The 18,501-nt window shown below is 42.7% G+C and overlaps 1 protein-coding gene across 4 annotated transcripts in view; it reads left to right on the forward strand.

Annotated features, from left to right (window-relative positions):
- ARHGEF2 (Rho/Rac guanine nucleotide exchange factor 2) overlaps positions 1 to 18,501 on the forward strand; it is a 924,267-nt gene that overhangs the window by 70,419 nt on the left and 835,347 nt on the right. The window lies entirely within an intron of this gene.

Raw genomic sequence — 18,501 nt, forward strand, 5'->3', positions numbered from 1 at the left:
GTACGGCAGCTCACCCTAATTTCCTGATTTCTATTATGATTCGGATTGCTGTCCAACAAGTATTATAGGGAATAGCTATGATAGCCAAGTGTGGGATGGTGTTGAATGTCTTTTGTGAGGTCTAGACATGAAGTATGCACTGAATTGCCCTCATCATTGCTTCATTAACCTTCTCCAAAAGGTCAGCCAATTAAGTAAACAGGATCTAGTCTTAACAAATCTGAAAAGGCTTGAAAATTTGTAGGTTACCTCTTTCCTTACTTCTACAATGATTCTTTCCAAGCTTTACAGATGAGGCTGGTCAGGGTTATGGTTCTATAAATTCCTGTGTCCACTGACACCCCACCTTTGTGCAAGGGGGTGTCAGTTGCTGTCCTCCATTCATCTGGCACAAAGCCTTTTTGGAGGCAGACATTGAACAGCCTCTCTAGGGGGTCTGACAGGCCTGTATACAGCCCAGAATGTCACCCAGCTTCATGGAAGCAGTATTCTTTGCCTTGGATAGTGCCTTGAGGATTTGTACGTAGGAGATTTGTGTCACTTATTCATGTAACAATTCCTCACTTGAATTATTTGAGCAGACTAAAGGTAGAGACAAGGCACAGGAATCTGAATCTACTTACTCGGGGGCTGGTCGTACTGCCAGGATTAACTTGTTTGATTAATGCCCTTTGTAACTGGAGATGTAGCACAGAGCACGAAACTAGTGAATGTGGTGCCCTTTTTTTTAGTACTTTGTTTAGGAGTCCAGCAAATCTGAATGACAGATGCCAGCTTGTTGTAGGTCATGCATGCACTTGGCCCCTACTGTATGATATTCTTTCTTGCCTGCTTTGGTTTCTCTTCCTTTTTAAGTGCTTTTTTATGATATTACTACAGTAATTTTAGATTGGGTATTACGTTTCTCACAAGGTTGTTTGGAAACCTTGAAATTAATAGGCTTTTATGACTCTTGACTGTGTTTGTGTGTGTGGGTGTTGCGGTATTTAAATTACTAGAGGTGAAAGAAATTCCAGAGTTAATAATTTAAAAATATATAGTACAATAAGGAGTCAAATTCATCACGTACACTGTCTGTTCTACATCTGTCATTTTCCAGAGTTGTTAAAGGAAAAGTAATTAACTCAAAAAGGAAACAGACGTATAGAGTTAACAATGCATTGGAGGCATACAGTTATTTCTAAATAAGTTACTTATCTGAAAAGTAAACTCTTCCTGTTAACTGAGAGAGGAGGGCAACTATGCCCTACAGTCAACATTCATTTGACTGGAACTTGAACAGTGTTAAGTCTCAAAGTATAGCTTTTGTGAGAAGCTATTGTTGCAGTAAGTCCTCTAGAAATGAAGACTGCCTAGTTACTTTAGCTTTTTAAGAGTCGTGTACTTGGGCAGAGCTGCTAGCGTGAATTCTTCCATAATTAAATCAAAAGAATTATATTCCTACAGAATTGTACTACACCACACGAAAGATTATCTAATAACAAACTATCTTAACCAGTTTAGCATGAAATAAAGCAGATGAAGTCCTCATAAAAAATATAAAATAAAAATATGAAATAAAAGAATAAATATATTACTAGTGAATTTTGGGGTTAACATATGTAGGATTTATTTTCCCAGCTCTGTTTGTCTAGTGAACTATATTTCCATGTGCAGTTCTAGAAAAGTATTAATGCAGGAAAACTTTTTTTTTTTTTTTTTCTTTTTTTTTTGGTTCTGCAGAAGTAGTGTCACTGGATGATTTCCTTGTGGCATTGAGTGAAACATCAGTGTTTCCAGGTTGGAATTTGAGGTAGTCAGTGCAGCAGTGCCACGTGAGGTTGCCAAGAGATGGTATTCAGCATTGTCTACAAAACAAACATGCGTGGCATGCCTTGGGGGATGAAGTCACAGGGTAAAATACAGCAGAGAAAACATTCACAGAATCTAATCATCGTAGCTCCCCTGCAGTATCTGGTTAGCAGCAGAATTTTCAGCTAAAACAAGATAGTATCAAAGGTCATTGCTCCACCAGCTTTCCTACTAATGTCCAAACCAACTTAATGTCTGGGCTATTAACTTAATTTATGAGTAGCTTCAGCCAGTGTGAATAGCTGCATTTAACCCTGTAGGCACACGATATATGAATGTGTCATGTTTCCAGACAAGGATTACATAACTGTTTGCAGTAGCTTCTGATGGCAGGAATTGACACACAAAAACCTTCAGCAGACCCAGCAAGTACAAGATCACTGCTTGTGCTTCAGAAAACAAAACTGAGAAATGAAAAATCCCTTGGTACGTGCCTTGATCAATTAATACATGCATGGATAGATACATTATATGTGTCAGTGCAGAACAGGATCCACTCCTACAACAGCTCACGCCATTGCACAAGTCTGTACGTGAAGAGCAGGTGCCTCATTTAGGAGCACAGTTACAAAAGCACTGGTGATGCACTGCTGTTAATGGAGAGAGGTTGAGATGGACATTATAATTCAGAATGCATTAGGCGATTATATTGAGTATAGTAACTTTCACTGGTGGAAGCAGTCGAAAGCTAACATAAAACCAAACTGGTACCCTATAATTTTATTTCTGCATCCTCACTAGCGAGGTTCAGTACCCTTTTCTGATGGGGCAAATTACATGAGTTCATAAGCTTCGTTTACCTCAGTAAAGAATCAACCAGGGTTAAATCAATTCTGCTTTTTTCACCAACTTTGACAGTGTTAAATCAAAGCTTTATGACAGGTTATACTGCAGAAATATGATATTTTTCAATGCTATTTATGCTATGTTACACACAGACTGATTGGGGGAAGGGGTAACCCTGAATTACATTCCATAGAGGTAAATGGAATTCTCTGCCCTCTTAAGCAGTCGGGGAAGAAATTAAGAGTATCAGTGTTTACTGGTTAGCAGATTGACCACTGGAACAATTTATATGGTGTGACTCCAGTTCAGAAAAAGGTGGTACCACACTATCTGATATCTAGAAGATGTTTTTTAGTCTCTTAAAAATGAGGCAATAGCAAAGCTTATGACTGAACTCAGTTTTTGCAAAACTAAAGCTATTTTTTTTTTTTTACTACTTTTAGGCTTCTCCTCTGCCCAGTTACACAATGGTATCACAACTGACTTCAGGGAGCCATCCATCATATCTTTTGCACCCTGACTATGAAAGTGTGATATTCGGAATAATCATTTTTGTTGGATCTCTTTCTAAGAAGCATATAGTGATCTTAGCATAATTAAATATTGCGACTGAGAAGAAAGTTGGTAGTTTAAAAAAAAAAAGAAAAAAAAAAGGATTTACTCATTTGAATGCAGTATTTCCTGAGTTTACTAGATTATGTAGCACACCCACCTTTGGTGCTGCAAGATCAGATGACTATGGGTTCTGTTCCTGCAACAGGTACTAGGATTTATTTCCAAGTACTGCTACTGCATTGTAGCATAATAGGTGGGTGCTGCATTCCTGAGAGTACCACCCTTTGGATGAAATGGTAAAATTGAAGCCCTAGTTGCCTGATTGTGTGATAACTCTAGTGGATGTAAAAGATCCTCAAACACTTATTGAAAAGAATAGGGCAAGTTCCACATTGCCTGACCAAATTTCCCCTGCTAATTATGAATGTCATCTTATGTCTCCCCTGAAAAGAGGCCACTGGTCTAATGAACTAGTCAGGTCAGCATAAATAAGTACTCTGTGTTTAATTCAGCAGAAATTGCAGTACTGCACAGAATGATTATCAGTGGAGAACCAGAATTCAGAAGAAAGAAATTGAAGACAAGTTGTGGTCATATTTCATAGTCAACTATCTATATTTGTGCCTCATATTTTTTGGTCTCGTCCTCGTGTTGTATTCTGGCACATCACAGAGGACAGAAGTCATTAAATAATAAGACATTTGAGTTTCACGTTTCATACCCTTCAGAAAATGCATGCTAACGCAAGAATTGTTATTTTATTAACTTTCTAAGTTTATAAGAGCAATATTTAAACCTTGCCCCTATTTTTGGACCTTGTCCCCCCATTATTTTTGAAGTTGTCCAGAATTCTTGCCCTGAGAGGTTGAGAGGTATACACAGATAGCACAAGTTATGTAAGGATTTTTGATTGTATTTGGTTTTCAGTTTCCACCACGGCCAGTAGCTACTTCTATTTTTTATGACTGAGTTTACATCCTCTTCAGAGTAGCAAAAGCTTGAACTCCGAGAAGTGGCACAACATTGGTAAGTGTCACAAGATGTTCCAATCAGGCTGAAGCTTCTGTGTGGTTTTCTAATCCTATTCCGAGTTGTTGGTCAAGCACCCTTCGCACAGTAACCATACCAGATAAGAACTAGTGTCAACTTCCTTGACTCTCAAGCATCATACAAGAGCGTTAGTGTCTGTGTCAGCAGGTGTCAGTATTTGACATTCCCTATTGTCATGGAAAGAGTTCTCTGCCCACCAATACTACCATTTAGTAAACATCTTTCTCCATCTCTTTGTAGAAGGCTGAAACAGTATGGGTGCCTGCTTTGAAAGCAGCAGTAAAAGATGCACTATATGGACACCACAACATTGTGCTACTTTACCTGATCAACAGTTATTTGTAGTCTTTCGGCAAATACCTTTTATTTTTGGTTCATGCATGTGGTCACTGAGAGTCTGTATAGAGATTTCTTTTGTGAATTCTTCCCATTCTTGTTTAAACCTCTTTGAGATGTCGAACCTCCAGATGTCCTTACTTATCACTGTTGCAGTATTCTTTACTCTTGGGGTATCCTGCCGAGGATAGTTGTATGTCCACAGCCAGCATACCAAAGCCTTTTTCACCTTCTAGGCATCGTACATCAGATGTACGATCTTCATGCAAAGCATAAGGTACAAATGTGACATATGGATGCCTAATCCTCGGAATGTCTTTGGCACCAGTCTGAATTCTGCCTCTGAATTCAGTTTGTATGCTGCTCACTGAGTAGGCTCATATATCAAGCCTTCTAAAGATAAGTTCAACATTTCGGTTCCTTCCTTTCTTTTTTCTCCTTGTAGTTTGTTTACATGTCTTCCAAGAAGGGGACATGTGCATACGAGAGGCTGATTCACCATACAGATAGACACAAAAGTGCTTTTTTTTTTTTTTTTTTTTTTTTTTTATATACATGCAACACATGACCATACACAGTGTGAGACTTGGCAGGCATTTGTCCCTAGGACACTCTGCAGTCATCTGTTGTCCTTCTCTAATTATGCTAAGGGTACCATGGCCAAATTCACCTGCAGACAAAGTTCAGCCACCACTTAAGAAAAAAGCCAAAAAGGCACATTCTTATCTTGCTGCTGTACTGCCTCTGCTGGACATCTTCACTGGGCTGAATGAAGAACGTAAGGACCATCTGATACCAACCTCTGATCCCTCTGCTGCAACCCAGTTAGAGGCCAACATGGGTCTGTCTACCCAGATGTCTGCCAAGGCTATGCATACATCTGATGCTGATGTACAAGGGGGAACTATGGCTGGTTATATTTGAAAGGCCTAGGGGGATTCCTCAAATATTAGTTAGGGAAGAGGTACCTGGCATCCTTATCAAATATTGGCAGGGGACTGAACCTCATATCATGCGTTCCGGCCTCAAAACCCGGACCACACCACAAAAGGAGGGGGTGTATCCATATTCATAAAGGATACCCACACCTCCAGGTTGGTGGCAATGCACGAAGCTTCGGAAACCATCCAGGTGCAACTAACCATAGGCAAAACTGCTCTACAAATTGTAGCATGCTACAGGCCACCCTCTCAAACTCAGGAACCCCACACAGCCTTCCTGAAGACACTGGAGGGTATAAATGTATCTCCAAACACCATCATATTGGGTGACTTCAACTACCCGAATATAGACTGGGAACATTACTCAAGCCCTAACTTTCTAGCCCAACGGTTCCTGGAGTTCATAAATTCAAATGCCATGGAACAGCTAGTAACTGTTCCCACGAGAGGAGAAAATATACTAGATCTCATTGTCACAAACATGGGGACAAAATGCTCCACACCGGAAGTATATCCCTCATTGGTGAGATCTGATCATAAACTAATCTCACTGGAAATCCACATCCCGCCCCCACCCCAAACAAAAAAGACCATAGTGAAGAACTTCTCTAAAGCAAACTTCACACAACTCAAGACTGGTGTAGTATCCTTCAAGGCCCCTGAGCCAGAGGAAACCACAACCCAAGCTGCGGAAGCCCTTACAAATGCCTTCTATGAACACCTCCAGGACTGCATGGATCAGGCAATCCCAAATAAAACCAAGACTCTTTCCACAAAGGGCAAACGTCCAGTTTGGTGGACCCCAGCCATTAACAAACTTTACAATAAGAGGAGAAAGCTATTACATGATAGAACAAAATCCATAAAAGGGAAGTCAGCCCTGATCATTATTACTAAAAAATACGAGCACTCATAAAATCAACTAAGGCCAATTTTGAGAGAAAAATTGCCATGGATTCAAAGGACAATCATAAGGCCTTTTTCAGCTATGTTAGGAACCTGGGTGGAAACTCCCAGATATGCTCAGAATTAGTCCAAAATGATACAAAAATCACTGAACCCACAGACATTGCCAACATACTGGCAGACAGGTTCAGTGCAAACTTCACCCCTCTCTCCCCTAAAGGAGAGATAACTATCCCAGCCGAGTGTAGCCTCCCGGACATCTCAAATGCGCAGGTGAAAGCTGCTCTCTCTAAAGCTAAAAACACAGCATCAATGGGACCGGATGGTGTCCCCGGCTGTGTGCTACACGAGCTAAATGAGGAATTAACCCCGCATAAGGCAGCTGTTTAATCTCAGCCTTACCACAGGATACGTGCCCAAGGAGTGGCGTCACGGCAACTGTGGTCCCACTCCACAAAGGCGCCTCACGGACCCTGGTAATTACCGCCCCATAAGCTTAACAAGTCTAGTCTGCAAAGCTATGGAGAGGATCATAATGGAGCTCATAAACAAAGATATAGGGGACTTGCAGACATTGGACCCGACCCAGTTTGGCTTTGTCAAGGGAAGATCATGCCTTTTGAACTTGGTCGACTTCTTGAAACAGTCACCAAGGCCATTGATGAGGGAAAGGCAGTCCATACAGCCTACCTTGACCTTGCAAAGGCTTTCGACACAATACCCCACTCGGGTATTGTAGAAAAACTTACCAGCTTAAATGTAAACCCATATGTCACAAGATGGGTTGCAAACTGGCTTAAGGACAGAACCCACAGGGTTAGAGTTGCTGGCGCTGTGTCAGACTCCAAGCCGGTCACAAGTGGTGTCCCACAGGGCTCGGTCCTTGGCCCCTATTGTTTGGCATCTACTTCTCAGAAGTACAGGCCAGCATGGGAGGACTTTGGCTGACAAAGTTTGCAGGCGACTGCAAACTGGGCCATAGTGGAAAGTGCATCGGACACGGATATCCTTCAGAAGGGACTCACGGAAACAGATAGCTGGTGCCAGAGCCATGGCCTGAAGTTAAACGCCAAAAATGTATAGTCATACCCTTCAGGAAAAACAAGGTAACCCCAAGCTACCATATAGGTGGCAATCCACTAAGCACAGAAGAGGTTATCAGGGACCTGGGGACCCAGGTTGACAGTGGCCTTTCTTTTGACACTCACATTGCTAAAGTGGTTAGAAAGACCTTCTACATTGCCCACCTGATCATGAAGGATTCACATCCAGATCTAGTGAGGTCATTGTTCCCCTGTACTCTTCACTTATCAGACCAATGATCGAGTACAATGCCCCATTCGGGATGTATCTCACCAGACATCTGCAGCAATTGGAGAGACCCCAAAAGTTCCTCACCAAAAGGATAAAGGGACTCCAAAATCTGTCATATGCTGCCAGATTGAAGAAACTCCAGCTCTATTCAGTCGCATACCGTCTGCTCAGAGGTGACATGTGCCTGACATACAAGGCCATGTCCAACCCGGAATTAATGGACATGCTCCACCTCAAAAATCCAAATCCACCAAAACCACTAGAGCAAGCGACTTAAACCTTAGCACGGATATAAATAGGACGTGCTGGAGGGATAGATTTATCACTCAGAGACTCCCTATGCTGTGGAATAAAATCCCGGTCCATGTGAGGCAGAGCACCTCGCTGACTCTGTTCAAGAGAAATCTAGACCTGTGGATGGGAGATCGTAGGTTTACCCCGGGAATCATCTCTGTGTCACTGCTGGACAGAGGCACAACAAACTAATGGGCACAGTATTTTTTCATATAAGGGGTGGCGTAAGCCACAAAAATTTGGGCTAGGCTTATAAATGCCTTAGGGCAGATAGCCTAGTATAAACCTATGAACCTCCTAGATTTGTTAAAGCAGAGTCCCTTTAAAAAAATACCAAACATGTGGCTTCTATTGCTAAGGAGCCTCAAAAAGAGTGGCAGGTCTTTACTCAAGGTTTCTTCAATGCCCTTATGGCTCTGAACCTCCTCACAGGGATTGTTTGTCCCTGTTTCTGCCTAGTCTTCCACTACCTTTAATAGGCCTAAGGATTCTGGTTCTTCTGATGAAGAGTTAGTTTCTGGTGATGAATCATTGGCTTATTCCTCCCAGATCCACTCTCCTGTCCTCTCACCTTGAGGTCTGATGAAGAAGATTCACTGTCCCTTGTTTTTCTTTTTGAAGAATTATCTTTTGGGGATACAGTGGTCTGCATGATGAACCAGTTTAAATGGGACTGTTCTCAGGTTTCTGATGTTCAAAAGAAATATTATGAACTCTTGCAAATGGACTTTCCTCAACCTTCTGCAGTCCCTCCTATTTTAGCTGTCCCTTAGAAACATTTTCAGCGGTTTCTCAGGCTCCTGGCTCTCAACCTCTGGCCCCTAAAAAGGCAGTCAAAATTTATAAAGTCCCTGAGGAGCACAAGTATTGGTACAAAAGTCCTTCATCTGATCCTACTGTTATTTCCATGTCCACAGATAATTTATTTATTTTTATTTTTTTATTTATTTATTTAACATTTGTTGACTGGGAAAGTCCGACTAGGTTCCACAGATCCTGTTTTCAGTGGAGGCCCGGGGAGAAATGCTCCAGAAGCATGTCTTTACAATGTGGGAGGAAACCGGCGTACCCGGAGGAAACCCACGCGAACGCAGGGAGAACATGCAAATAAGCTAAGCTGTCCAAACTGCTATCCTATTCCAAGCTCTTATCTTCTGACAAGGACAGCTGTGCTGTGGCAAGGCATGGGGAAAAGTGTATACTTCTGCTACTTCGGCCTTTAGGGTCAATAATTACCAGACCCACATGACTAGATATGTCCTGGCTCTTCTCTCCTAACTTAGTTTTTTTTTGACTGATATGCCTGATTTGGATGGTAAGACTTCTACCCTTTCTCTTTTGAGTTTTGTCTCTCAAGTGGCTCTGCATGCCATTAACTGCACTTATGATGCTCCTGATGTCTCTTCTAGGGCAGCTGCATCTGGCTGTGTCAGGAGGAGATACTCTTAATTGTGCCTTTAAGCTTTACCTGAAGACATTAAGGCCAAACCTTTAGATTCTCCCTTAGACAGCTAGAATCTCTTTGTTACTGCTGCTGCAGAATTGTTTAAAGCTTCTTCAGGATAAGTCTATACAGGACCTGAAACAAATCTTTGTTCCCCTAACCCTAAAATCCAGAGGAATTATCTATCTGAACCTTTTGTCCACAGGCAGCCTAGACAGGAGCAATAGGATTCCTAAGCAAATTTTCCCAGCCAAGCCCAGTCAGAGCTCTAGTGGCCAAAAACCTTCTTTTCCTGACAAACCTGCCTCGTGGTTTTGGCGTCTTTTCAGGCTTGTTGGCTGTTGGTGAAGCACCCACCAAGAGGAGAAAACGCTGAGAGAAGAAAGGAGCCACTTTTGAGATTTTAGTATTTTTCCTCTGTTTATTTGCTAAGTTTTTCTGCATAGCCGCCTATTTTGAGCATTTTCTGGCTTGTTAAACTTGATTTCTGCATTAGTAACTGTATTTAGAGCACAACCTAGAGCTGTTTACTGAATTTCCTGTTTGCACTCATTTTTAAAATTGTTTTTTTCTCAAAACTTGCATTTTATCTGTCTTTGGCCTAGCACTCTTGTGTGGGGTCATTTACTGCACTGTTATAACTTGACACTTGTGAACCTCTGATATCTCTGAAAAAAACAAAAAAACAAAAAAAAGTCTTGCTTTTTTCCCACTTTTCTGAGATTTAAAAAAGTTCAGTTACAGGCTTGCTGTTCTTGAACTGTTTGTAAGTTTCTTGGAGGCCATTTTTTGCTTGGGCTAAAGGGAAGTCTCTCTGTTGATCAGTGGCAGTGAAAAACATTGAGCAGCCTGCCTGCCCCTGTGGGAGTGGTTACTGACTTGAAACTGTAGTTTTATTGGCCATTTTGGGTCAGTTCCTAACTCCTTCATCTTCCTCTCTTAAAACCTTCTTTTGCGCGTTTTTGTGCATAGCGCAACAGCGGGCAGTGCCGCCTAATTGGGTTTACCGCCTAATTGGGTTTAAACTATTCCTGGCTCCACAAAGTCTGCTTTTCACTTTTTCCCTTAGAACTGCTCTATCTCTCAATTTAAACACCATATTCTCATTCTAAGGCCCTTCACTGGTTCAATTAAGTAATCCTACAAGTTAGCACTATTAAACCATAAGCACTACTTACTCTTATACTCTCTACGATTACCCTGTCCTCTATTGGTCCGTCTTAAATTCAGTTTCCCTATATTACTCTAGCATGTCCAAAGGTCAGTCAATGGTTTCCTCTCCAGTCCAGCTGGTGAATCTGGGAATTTTGAGGCAATGTTACAACTGTCTCATGTACACGGACAACCCTCTCCTCCTCCAAACAGGTTCAAATATATGTGAGAGATGCAACTATTTAGCCAAACTGGAGGCTGAGCTCTCTCATCTCAAAACTGGTGTAACCAGTCAGGAGGAGAAGGTAACCTCACACAACACAATTCCAGTATCACATAGCCCCACCACATCAGCGAACCAAACACATAAATACACAAAAACATACTCGGAGGCTCTAAATAAAAATCTACCTAAGCAACAGAGCTCTCCAAAGCAGACATCCAAGCAAACGCTACCTCAAAACAAAACACGCACAACACATAGCCCACAAAGTCAGTGTGCCAAGCAGCCACAGCCCTTAAGGCTGAATAACACACCTGATACTCTTGTAATAGGTGACTCTATTATCAGACACACTGACGTCCCGCTCACCAGGCTGAATAAAGAGAAGGTCACGGTGAGCTGCCTGTCGGGTGCTAGGATCCGCCACATAATGCAAGCACTCAGGTCACTCCAAAGCAAATACAAATATGACTCGGTCATTGTACATGCTGGTGTGAATGACCTGAGACATACCTCCCTGGACTACATGAAAAGAGACATAGAGGAGCTCTCTGATCATGTAGCCCAAGCTGGTATGACCCTGACCTTGAGCAGCATCTTACCCTCACCTAGAATGATGCCACAGTACAAAGACAAAATGATCAATTTTAACAATTGGCTAAAATTTTGGTGTCATTCAAAGGGGATCCCAGTGTCTGTCAGCCTGGGATGACATGCTCGACAAGCCACGTTGCTTCCCTAGGGACGGCTTGCACCTGTCACCACTGGGCTTTCCGATATTGGCAAAGGCTCTTGCCATCCCCATAGTGCCTTTTTTAGGCAAGGCTCAAAAGTCAAACCCACCCCCATAGACAGCACAAGGAACAAGAAACTAAGGGTAATGCTGCTTAACGCCAGAAGTCTTAACCTCAAGATGCACGCACTCGAAGCTCTCCTCAGTATGGAGAACATCGATATCTTGCAGTGACAGAAACCTGGTTCAAGGCTCCAGAGAACACCCCAGCACTACCAGGCTATACCTCGTATCATGCTTTTCGGCCCCAAATCCCGGACCGAACCACAGAAGGAGGGGGAGTTTCCATATTTATCAAGGATATCCACACCTCCAGGTTAGTGGCATTGCATGAAGTATCGGAGACCATCCATGTGCAACTAACAGTGGGAAAGACTGCTTTTCAGTTTATAGCATCCTACAGACCACAATCTCAAAGTCAGGAATCCCACTCGGCTTTCCTGAAAACATTGGAGAACATGAAGATCTCTCCGAACACCATTATATTGGGTGACTTCAACTACCCAAACATTGACTGGGAGCACTACTCAAGCCCCAGCACCTTAGCCCAAAGGTTCTTGGAAATTATAAACTCAAATGCTATGGAACAACTAGTCACCACTCCCACAAGAGGGGACAACATACTAGAACTGATCATTACCAACATGGGGACTCTATGCTCCACACCAGAAGTATATCCCTCATTGGTAAGATCAGACCATAAATTAATTTCACTGGATGTCCACATCCCGACCCCACCCCCAGCCCAGAAAACCACAGTGAAAAACTTCTCAAAAGCGAACTTCTCACTTCTCAAAACTGAAGTGGAATCCTTCAAGGCCCCAGGGCCAGTGGAAACTACGCCCAAACTGCAGAATCCTATATAAACGCATTCTACGGACATCTCCAGGAATGCATGGATCATGCTATCCCAAACAAAACCAAGACCCAATCATCCAAAGGCAGGCGTCCAGTCTGGTGGACCCCTGCCATAAATAAACTGTACAACAGAAGGAGGAAGCTACTACATGATAGAGCAAAATCCCTAATAGGGAAGGCATCTCTGATCAATACTAGCAAAAAATTACGATCCCTCATAAAATCCTCCAAGGCCAGCTTCAAGAGAAAAATTGCACAGGACACCAAAGACAATCATAAGGCTTTTTTCAGTTATGTTAGGAACCTGGGATGCAACTCACAGACTTGTTCTGAGTTGATTCTAAACAACAAAAAATACACTGAACCCACAGACATCGCCAATATCCTGGCAGACAGGTTCAGTGCAAACTTCTCCCCCCCTCCCCCCCCAAAAGAGCAAGTATCTATCCCAGCAGAGGGCTGCCTCCTAAACATCTCTGATGCCCAGGTGAAGGCTGCCCTCTCCAAAGCAAAAAACACTGCTTCCATGGGACCAGATGGTGTCCCAGGTTGCGTCCTACATGAACTCCAAGAGGAACTAATCCCTCAAATAAAACAGCTGTACAATCTCAGCCTCACTACAGGATATGTGCCCACAGAATGGCGTACAGAAACAGTGGTCCCACTCCACAAAGGTGGAGCCTCTACGGATCCTGGAAACTATCGCCCCATAAGCCTGACTAGCTTAGTCTGCAAGGCTGTGGAGAGGATCATCAGAAATTGGGGACCTACAGACACTAGATCCTACCCAGTTCGGCTTTGCCAAGGGCAGATCCTGCCTTTTGAACCTAGTTGACTTCTTCAAAACAGTCACCAAAGCCATAGATGAAGGGAAGGTAGTCCACACAGCCTATCTGGACCTTGCAAAGGCATTTGACACAATACCCCACTCGGGCATCATAGATAAGCTATCCAGCTTAAATTAAAAGCCCTATGTCATAAGATGGGTTGCAAACTGGCTCAAAGACAGAACCCACAGAGTGAGAGTTGCTGGAGCCATGTCAGACTCAAAACCGGTCACAAGTGGCATCCCACAGGGTTCTGTCCTGGGACCACTCTTGTTCGGTATATACTTTTCCGAGGTACAGGCAAACGTGGAAGGACTATGGCTCACCAAGTTTGCAGACGACTGCAAACTGGGTGCCATAATCGACTCTCCAGCTGACACAAACATCCTTCAAAAAGGTCTCACAGAGACAGATAACTGGTGCCAGCACCATGGTTTAAAGCTAAATGCCAAAAAATGTATAGTCATACCCTTTGGCAAAAACAATGTGCCCACAAATTACCACACAGGCGGAAACCCATTAAGTACAGAGAAAGTTATTAGGGACCTGGGGACCCAAGTTGATAGCAATCTCTCCTTTGAAAACCACATTGCCAAAGTGGTTAGAAAGACCTTCTACATAGCCCACCTCATCACGAAGGGTTTCACATCTAGATCAAGAGGTAATCGTGCCCCTTTATTCATCCCTCATCAGGCCCCTCATAGAATACAGTGCCCCTTTTGAGATGTACCTTACCCGACACCTGCAGCAATTAGAGAGACCCCAAAAGTATCTCACCAAGAGGATCAAGGGTCTCTTACAGATGCCATATACTGCTTGGTTAAAAACAACTCCAGCTCTACTCAGTTGCATACCGCCTACTTCGAGGCGATCTATGCCTGACATACATAGCTATGTCAAATCCAGAATTAATGGACATGCTCCACCTCAGTAAATATAAATCCCTTAGAGCCACACACTCGAGGGACTTGAACCTCAGCATAGAAATAAATAGAACTTGCTGGAGGGACAGGTTCATAACCCAGAGGCTCCCTTCGCTCTGGAATAGAATTCCAGTTCATGTGAGGCAGAGCACCTCACTGAATCTCTTCAAGAAGAATCTCGATAGGTGGATGGGGGATTGTAGGTTTGTCCCAGGGATTACTCCCGTGTCACTATTAGACAGAGGCACAGTAAACTAAGCCTTAAAAAGGGCACAGTATACTCAAATCAAGGGGTGGCATAAGCCATACAGAATCGGGCTAGGCTTATAATTGCCCCGGGGCAGATAGCCTAGTATGAACCTATGAACCTGTATGATATCCAGCCTCCACTGCCCCTTGGCTGGATTCCTCTGACCCTCAAGCCGACTCTCTTTCTTATTCAGTTTGGCAGTAAATTACAACAGACACATGGGTACTCTCCATTGTCCAGAATGGTTATTTTATGGCTTGGAAGTCCTTTCCTCCAGTTTCCAGCTGTCCTCAGCCTCATTCTTGCCAGCTCCCTCATTTGTCTTTAAGATCTGCAGGATATGGTGGAACAAGTAACTATCAGGGAACAGGTTTTTATTCCCGTATGTTTCTAGTTCCCAGGAAGGAGGGGTCATGGAGGCCCATTCTAGACATGTCTTTTCACAAAACCTTTTTCGGTGTCCCTTCTTTTAGGATGTCATCTTTTCAGACACTTTCCCTCTGTTGCTTCCTCAGCCCATTCTGGCATCTCTAAGATTTAAAGGACACTTACCTCCATATTCCTGTTCATCCTCTTCACAGGAGCCTTTGTTCATTTCCCTGTTTCTTCCTCTTATTATTAGTTCTCTACTTTGTCTTTTGGTGTTAAAACATCACCAAGGGTCTTTACCAAATGTCTTGCTTTGGTGGTAGCCTTCTGCAAACTTCAAGGAATTTAAATATCCCCTTATTTAGATGCCTTTTAATCCAAGCCCCCCTCAGCAGCTCCTGCTTCACAATCTCCACTTCACTGTGCTTTTGCGCAGTGTGGGTTCACCCTCACTCACACCATTCCTCAACGGTATCTCAAGACTATTTGGATTCAGCAGTGACACCCTCTAGAGTATCTGATCCCTCTCTTACCTTGTCTCAAGCTTGAGCTCTGCTGGTAGATTCACCACATTTCCCTGAATCCAGGTCTGCCTTTTCAGGTTCCTCTTCCTACTCATGAGCTGCATGTGGATGCTTCTGATCATGGTTGGGGAGTCACCAACAACGGAGAAGTCTAGGGTCTTTGGTCCCCTCAACAACTGGCAAATCATATCAACATTAAGGAGATGAGGGCTCTACTTCTAGGTTTCCTGGCTCTTCACTCTCTTTGGGGTCCAGGTCCTCTAAAGGATTTTACTGACGTTACCAGAGTCATGCGGTACATCAACAAACAAGGGGGCACAAAACATTACTTTCTTTGATGGCTGGTATTTCAGGCTTGGGATTTTGAAGTCTGCCATCACTTAGTTCTTCAAGTGATATTCATTCCTTTAGAGCATGGTCTTGTGGCAGACTTTTTGAGCAGGTCCAGGACAAATCATCACAAAATGGATACTTCACAAGATGTTTCTGGACATTGTACATTCATGAGGTACTTCTCAGGTAGATCTTTTTGCCTCCCCTCAGAACAGACAACTTCCTGCAGTTCTGCTCCAGAGTGCTAAATCCTTTGGCTTGGAAAATGGATTCTGTCCCTTTTTCTTGGAAGGGGATGTTTCTGTATGCCTACCCCACTCTTCCTCCACTACAAAAGGCCCTGCACAAGATCACGTGGGACACGCCCAACATCTTGCTGGTGACTCCCTATTGGTGCAGACAGCACTGGTTCCCCTTCTGTTTCATCATCTGGTCAGGGGCAATCATCACAAGTTGCCTCATAGGATGGCTATTCTCACCCAGCACAAGGGGTCTCTCATTAACACTCACTTGTCCACCCATCAATTGACACTTTGAGTGAGAGGGTTTTGATTCCTTTCAGGTACCAATTTTCTGAGGATGTACTGTGGGTTTTGTAGGAGGCCAGAAATCCCAATACTAGAAAGTCATATGTAATTAAATGGAAAAGATTTTCTATTTGGTGTCTTAAGCAAGACTTGGACCCTATTTCAGTCGGGCTTCCTACGGTTCTTCCTTATTTGTGTGATTTTCTCAATTCTGGTTTGGCATATTTATCTGTTGGCTATTTCTACCTGTCTGCCTTTGAGTCCTCCTTTGGCTTCTAGTTTTGAAGTCAAACAATTTCTAAGTTCGTAGTTCACAGGTAAGTACTAGGCTAGCTACCCTTATAGGCCATTTTAAACCTAGCCAATTTCACCTAAAGGTGAGAATTGAACCTTGTAGTCTGTGGCTGTGAAGTAAACACCTTAACCATTATTAAAAGGTGTCCTTCATGCACAGCTTCCAAGAATGCCTGTTTCTCCTTCTTGGGACATTAACTTTGTTCTTGAGAAATTGACTCTGTCCCTTTTGAGCCTGCAGTTGTTTCTTCTCCAGAATTTGTTGTTGGTGTCTCTTTACTTAGGCCAAGAGGATCTCTGAACTTCAAGTTCTCATAGCAGTTCCTCCTTTTTTGGTTTTCACCAGGACAGTGTCTCTTCATTACCAATCCTTCCTTTATACTCAAGGAGGTTAATGATTTGTCCTTGAATCAGTCCATTCATCTCCCTTCCCTTCTCCAGAGAATACTAGTGAAAGGGCTCCTTATACCCTTGGATTTACATAGACAGGTAAGATATTACCTGAACCAGACAAAACATATGAGGAAATGTGAATAACCGTTTGTTCCTTTCATGCTGGGAAATTTGGTTTGGCAGGGTCTAAGCCAACCATCTTCTCCTGGATTTCTAAGGCCATTTCTTTTCACTGTTCTTTTTGTGTCAAGCAGCTTTTCTCTTCTTTTTGTATTCATTCAACAAGGGCAGTGGCCTTTTTCTGGTGCTTTTTCAAGGGTCTGGTTACCAGATCCATCTTGGAAGCTGCTATTTTGTCTTCTGCTCACACTTTTACCAGACATTACTAGTTGGATGTCATTTCCAGGCCCAGGGAGGGTTTTGCCAGGTCCATCTTTCATGAGTTTGTGGAGCTCTCTTCTGTGCCTTCCTTTTCCCATATTTTCCAGTAGCTAGTGTACTCTTCCCAAGTATAAAGAATACTGCAACAGTGAGAAGTAGGACATCTACTATTATGCTAAGATCTTACACAGCTACGCACTGTTTGTATTTTTTTCTTTTTGTTCTTTTCTGCTAAGTGCTTTTGCAGTAAGATGTTCAGTTTGCTGCATGACATCATGTCATCTGAATTGTGACATGTTTGCCGCATACTTGTTTCTACTAATCACTACTTAAAAACAGCCTGAAGCAACACATACTTTGTGAGCTAGTTGTAGGCAGGTATTGTGTTTCCTGTCACTTTAAATAATGCACCTGCCCACAAAACTTGCAAAATCTACTGCATAAACTGCTGCTAGATCCTCCCCTGTTAGGTACTGACTGTACCCTTTGGTAAGAACGACTTCTATCTACCTGCACATGTTTCCGGTTCTTTGTAAAAAGATCATGTTTTAGTGGGCCACAGTTATATTCTATAGTATTATACTGAGAGTTTATATCTTTTCTTGAGCTTTTAAAGTAATATCTGAAAATGTCATTAATTGAAGGCCATTGATGTACAGTTCAGTGTTGAGTATCATTCACCTCCCCCTTACCCCTGTAACACACATTCAGATTCAGTAACTCATCAAACCATGTTTCATTAAACTGGGCGTCATCAGAAAAATAAAGTTAGCCGAAAAGGAAAATGCTGACTTTATCAAAAAAGTAATTTTGTAGGATACTGTGTCATTATACTGCACTGTAACCCTGGGATCATGCACTATTGGTGGTTAACAAAATCATTCTCACTATGCAATTAAAAAATGGGTTCAGCTAAATGAAGTTGAGTAATTCTGGTGGGGTGTAACTTGGTTCGATGTAATCCATGTATCCTGATATACTCTTCTATTATTGCCTTGGGGGGAGCATACCATGCTTTATTCAACCCCATCCAAACACACAGCTCTAGACAGGCTGCATTGTAACTCTCTCTTTCAGTTAATCCAGTCATGTATTACATGACATCTAATTTTTTTATGGTAGCAGATGATGGTGGCCTTCCAGATGTAAGAGTTATTCTGAGAGAGAGGGATAGTTA

The sequence above is a fragment of the Protopterus annectens genome, chromosome 8.part0, assembly GCF_019279795.1.
Source record: "Protopterus annectens isolate FY-2018-M chromosome 8.part0, PAN1.0, whole genome shotgun sequence".
Classification (NCBI taxonomy): domain Eukaryota; kingdom Metazoa; phylum Chordata; order Ceratodontiformes; family Protopteridae; genus Protopterus; species Protopterus annectens.